Source organism: Pelophylax lessonae (genome assembly GCF_965119305.1).
Source record: "Pelophylax lessonae genome assembly, chromosome: 3".
NCBI lineage: Eukaryota > Metazoa > Chordata > Amphibia > Anura > Ranidae > Pelophylax > Pelophylax lessonae.
In genome coordinates, this window is record NC_138770.1 from 528,923,285 (window position 1) to 528,929,358 (window position 6,074).

Below are 6,074 nucleotides of genomic sequence, written 5' to 3' on the forward strand. Positions count from 1 at the left end.
AGTGGAACTAAACCCTCCTCTAATTTGCAGCCAAGGAAGTTACCATCTTAGCCTTTGTTTGGTCTGCAGTTGCCATGGTTCTGCACTTATGATTAATTATGATGCAGCCATTTGATTGTTTGATAGCACAAGCAACTGTGACAGTTATCATTCCCAGCATGTCTTGAGGATGGGGGAGGGGGGGGGGGCGATAAACATCAAGAGGTGAAAGGAGATAAAGAGTTTGAATGAATTGCTTGAAAATACATATATAATGTCAGAGGATTAAATACACCAACTAAAAGACATAAGAAGAGCTCAGACGTATCTCCGTTAAAATCGTCTTTCTACAGGAGACCTATTCTACAGGATACAAATGTGAAAATGTTTTCAAAATACTTTCCAATCTGGTATTATGGAGACACACCTAATAAAACAGCAAAGGGGATGGCAATCGGTTTTGCCAAGGATGTAAGGTTCTCCCAGGAGGAAAGATTGGTTGACCCAGAGGGCGATACATCTTTCTGAAGGGACAACTACAAGGTATGGACTGTACCCTAGCAAATATATATATGGTCGAAATAAAAATCCAAAAGGTTATCTGAGAAAAGTATTAGATAAACAGTCCCTTTTTAAAAAAAAGGTAAATTATTTTTGGCAGGTGATCTATATTTCTGCATGGATTCATCCCTGGATTGTACGTTGAGTGCACGGCAATGGGAGGACTCCAGCTGAGGAACATCAGGAACAAGCTTTGCCAATGCCACCTGGTGGAAGCTTGGAGAATAACATTTGGGAGAGAGGAATTATTGTATCTTCTCCCCGTGCACTCGTTGTACTCAAGACTGGACTATATAATGATAGAGCATAGGCTGATAGAAGCTGTCGTCAGTACATCAATAGGGACAATGGCTATTCAGACCATGCCCCAATTGTTATGGAAATAAAACTCCCAGGGTCCCACAGAAAAGTAAACTCATCGAGAATAAATTAAGAATTACTCATATTCCGCAATGGAGTGCTCAGGTCTTTTGCTGCACTGCGGGAGGCATTCCGTCTCCCTCAGTCCATGCAGGGGGGGATGATCTTTGGGTTCATTCTCCCACACCGATATTTCACTTTATGTCCACCGTTTCTGACTTTAAGGGATTTATTTCCCATTGCTATTCGCTACTGATGAGTTCCTTCATGGACCGGCAACCCCTTCGACTGGTCCCCCAGTGGGAGAAGGATGTGGGATCATTTGAGGATGAACAATGGGAGGAGGCTCTACAGGCTGTGCAGTTGAGCTCTCTGAATGTGGCTCAGAGACTGTCTCAGCTTTACATTTTGTACAGGACTCATTACACACCGGCCCGGCTGCATAAGATGGGGAGGAGAGAATTTCCCACTTGTGGTCGCTGGATGAGGGATCACTGGGACTTACTGCATCTCCTCTGGCGTTGCCCCAAGCTGCATGTCTATTGGAGGGGTGTGCTCACAACGCTTTCAGGGGCCTTCGGGGTTCTGGTGCCAGAGGACCCTAAAGTTTGCCTGCTGGGTATTCTTGGTGGAGTCCAGGCCCCTGAGCCGGCTCTGCAGGCTATTGGTCGAGCATTATTTCAGGCGAGAAAACTAATCCTGAGGCACTGGATTTCTCTGAGGGCCCCACTGGTCAAAGAATGGGTTGCGGCTATGGGGGACACACTCAGATTGGAAAAGTACATATACCAACATAGGGGCAGCACTCGTAAATTTGAACACTTGTGGGCTCCCTGGCTGGCTGTGCCGGGTCTTGCCCCGGTTGATCTGGTTCTCAATAATATACTGGCGGGGGTGGGCTGAGGCCTGCTGTATTTTGCTGTAGGGGCGGTCAATGCCGGTTCTGTTTCTGTATGGTTCTTTTGATGGGGCTGGGGGGAGGGGGGCGGCTGGGACGGATTTCTATATTTTTTCTTGTTGATTGTGGGGAGGTCTGCTGGGAAATTGTTATGCTGCCGCTGTATTCTTTTGGTACATTTGATGAGTACTGACTGTGATGCATATGTTCTGGACTCTGTGTTTTTGTGTTTTGTTTCTGCTTGTAAACCTTAATAAAGTTTTTTGCTTGATAAAAAAAAAAAAAAAATTAAGAATTACTGTAGGATGAGGAAGTGGGAAGGAGAGTAGAGGAAGAACTGGACCAATACTTTCTAGTAAATGAAACCCCCACCAATGTCTCCCTAGCTACAATCTGGGAGACCCATAAAGTATATACTGTACAGTATTAGAAGAATATTAATCTCAGTAGGTTCTAGAAATAAAAAGGAAAGACCTATCCATATAAATAGACTAATATCAGAGATACATGAGCTGGAACAGAAACATAAAAAGAGCTTGGATGCTGAAATGCAAACAGTGTTAAAAAGAGATAAATTGAGTAATTTGCTTGAGGAAGAGACTAGACAATGCTTTAATAGGGTGGCTAAAGAAAGATATAAGTGGGGAAACAATTCTTGAACATTTCTGGCAGGACTATTAAAAAGTAAAAAATCAAACAATTATATAGAAAAAATAAAAAACAGTAAATGGGACATGGTGTACTCAACTACAGAAATAGCCAGTGCCTTCCAGAATTATTATAAAACTCTATATACTGTTCCTCAAAAAGATACACCTGAGGTAGAAAAACACTGAGAATAAAAGATAATAGAATACATACAGGATTCAAAGCTTCCTAATATAGAAACAGAAAAATGAATAGCTCTTGAGGCCCCATTAGCTCAGAAGGAAGGGAGGCTTTAAAAAAACACCCCAACTGGAAAAAGTCCTGGCCCGGAAGGATATACTTCCAGTTATTATAAGAGATTTAAGGAAATACTGGTCCCAAAACTTTGTTCTTGCATAAAATGAGATAGCAGAAAAGGGGGAGATTAGAGTCGAATCACTGCAGGCACATATAACAGTAATATCTAAAGATGGGAAAGATGCAAAGTCTAGCTATAGGTCAATAGCACTGTTCAACACAAATGCAAAAATGTTAGTGGCTCCACTTAAGAACTTGATAGCAGAATGGATCCATGCAGATAAGACAGGATTCATCCAAGGAAGAGAAGGGAAAGATAATTGGGATTAGAACTCAACTGCTATTACATAAGTTTAAAGGCCGAGACGCCCCGGCCATCTTGCTGTCAATTGATGCTGAAAAAGCATTTGACAGGGTGGACTGGGAGTTCATGGTCGAAACAATAAAAGATTTAGGTGTTGGACCCAAGATGAACCAGTGGATAGGAGCTCTATATAAAAACCCATCAGCATCGGTAAAAGTAAATGGCAACTTTTCAACTTAACCACTTGCCGACTGCCACACGACTATATACTGCGGCAGTCAGCTCCCTACAGGCAAAGTGACGTACCAGTACGTCACTCGCGCATGATCCCGCCCCCGCTCGTTCCCTGCCATCCCCACGCTTGTGACCGGCGGCTCCGATGTCCGCCGGCCACTCAAGATCTCCCTCAGGAGAGGGAGAAAGACAAACGGCTGATGTAAACACAGCCGTCTGTCATTCTCCCTTAGATCATCACTGAGGCTATGCGATCCTGCTATGTAGGATCGTATGTCTCTGTGATGATCTAACAAGCCACCCCCCCGTCAGTTAGAATCACGCCACTAAGGACACACTTAACCCCTTGATCACCAATAAAGTTAACCCCTTCCCTGCCAGTGTCATTTTGACAGTAACAGTGCATATTTATAGCACTGATTACTGTAGTAATGTCACTGGTACTCCCAAAAGTGTCAAAAATGTCAGTCAGGGGTCCGATCTGTCCGCCGCAATGTCGCAGTCCCGCAAAAAAAATTGCAGATCGCCGCCATTACTAGTTAAAAAAAAAACAATAAAAATTACATAAATCTTTCCCGTAGTTAGTAAACGCAATAACTTTTGCGCAAACCAAACAAAATACGCTTATTGCGATTTTTTGTTACCAAAAATATGTAGCTGAAAATAAATTGGCCAAAAATGTTAAAACATTTTTGATTTTTACATTTTTTTTTTTTGAGAAAATTTGAAAAATATTATTTTTTCAAAATTGTCGCTCTTTTTTTGTTTATAGCGCAAAAAAATAAGAATTTCACAGGTGATCAAATACCACCAAAAGAAAGCTCTGTTTGTGGGAAAAAAGGACGTCAATTTCATTTTGGTACAGCGTCGCATGGCCGCGCAATTGTCCGTTAAAGTCACGCAGTGCCGAATCGCAAAATAGGGCCTGGTCTTTGAGCAGCCAAATCCTCCTGGGCTTAAGTGGTTAATTTAAGATGTGTAATGGGACAAGACAGGGTTGCCCTCTTTAGCCCCTGTTGTTTGTCATTAGAACCTTTGTTGGCATCTATTAGGAATAATGTAGACATAAAGGTGTGAAAATCGGACAGGATTGCAGCATACGCAGACAATGTTTTGTTTTATATTAGTAATCCTAGAATAAGTCTCCCAAATGTCATCAAGGAACTGAGGAGATTTGGGGAACTGTCAAATTTTAAGATAACCCCAATAAAATCTGAAATTTTAGTTTCAATAATTTTTATTGGAGTATTTCATAACAAAAAAAGGGTGTTTACAGATATAAAACAGCAACAAAATAGTCTTTACTAATCAGTCTTTACAAAGGATAATAACAAGAAATGTAGTGACAGGTATAGACACTGGTATCTCAACCGGGGATATGATAACACATTTGTATACGAATTTGAAGCACCGACCCTCAGCCCCGGAAGCCCCAATGGGGTCAAAACTGCCTCTCAGGAGTGAGAGTACAACGCCTGTATAGATTAGGTGTTAATAACGTGTTGGATTGTACAGAGCAAGAAAATACAAAAAAAAATCTGAAATTTTATACACTGGATTGAATAAAAAAGCAGGCTCTGCAGATGGAATTCCCATTCACTTGGGCAAAATCAAAATTAAAAGATTTAGGGATAAATATAACACCATCACCTGAAAATCTCTACCTAACCAACTACAGAGGAGATAAAGTCGAATATTAGGAAGATATCGACTCGCCCAACCTCTTGGTTGGGTAGAATAAATATGTTTAAATGATAATATTGCCCAAAATATTTCATAGATTCCAAGCGCTACCCATTGCTGTCCCACCGGCATATTTTAAAACAATAAAAACAATGTTACTAAACTTTATATGGGAGGGGAAAAAACCTAGGGTGCAGTATGTGGCTCTTAGTAGAGATAAGACGCTAGGGCGATTAGGGGCACCCGATATTAAAAGATACTACACAGCAGCAGTAATATCATGGATGAGAGAATGGACAAAAAAAATTCTGAAAAAAGATGGGTTAAGTTGGAAATCACACTAAGTCAAACACAATTGGATAAGTACATTTGGATTCCACCAAAGTATAGGGAAATACACAATGACACACATGAAATAACGAGAGTTGTATACAAGACATGGGATGCGCTGTATAGGCAAGCCAGGTGGGAATACAACTCTCCGTTATTACCACTAGAAAGCACAAAAATTTTTTAACCTGGGACTGAGAAACAGTTTGGGGGTTGGTTAGGGGATTTGCGAAAAAAATAAATAATATTTTGGAAAGATTAGGTAATTTCACAAACTGAACACTACGGGAAGGTTGACACTGAGTGAATGGAGCTATATGCAACCTAAACAATTTGTGGGATCTCTGCCCCAACCTATCAGATCAGAAAAAGAGTTGAATCTTTTAGAAAAGCTCTGTAATCCGTTAACAAATATAAGACATGTGTATGTATGTGTAGATGGCGGCTTCCGTCCCGTGTGACAGCGGAGGAGGTGGTCTGTTGTTTGTTATTTAAGTGGTGCGTCAGCGCGCCGCCCGCATCCCCTGGAAGACGTGAGGTGTCACGAAACGGCGTAGGGAAGGCGTGCTGACGTCACCACGACGCGACCCGGAAGTCGGGCGGCATTAGACTATTACAAGCGCTTGTTCTTTTATACAATGTAAGTGTTTCTTTTAACCTATGTTTAATAAACTTGTGTGGACGTACTACGCTATCGTACCCTTCTTTTTTTTTGGAACGTGGAACACCGAGAGGCTCCTATTTCAGCTCGGGGTCATCCGCCCAAGAATAGTGGTATTA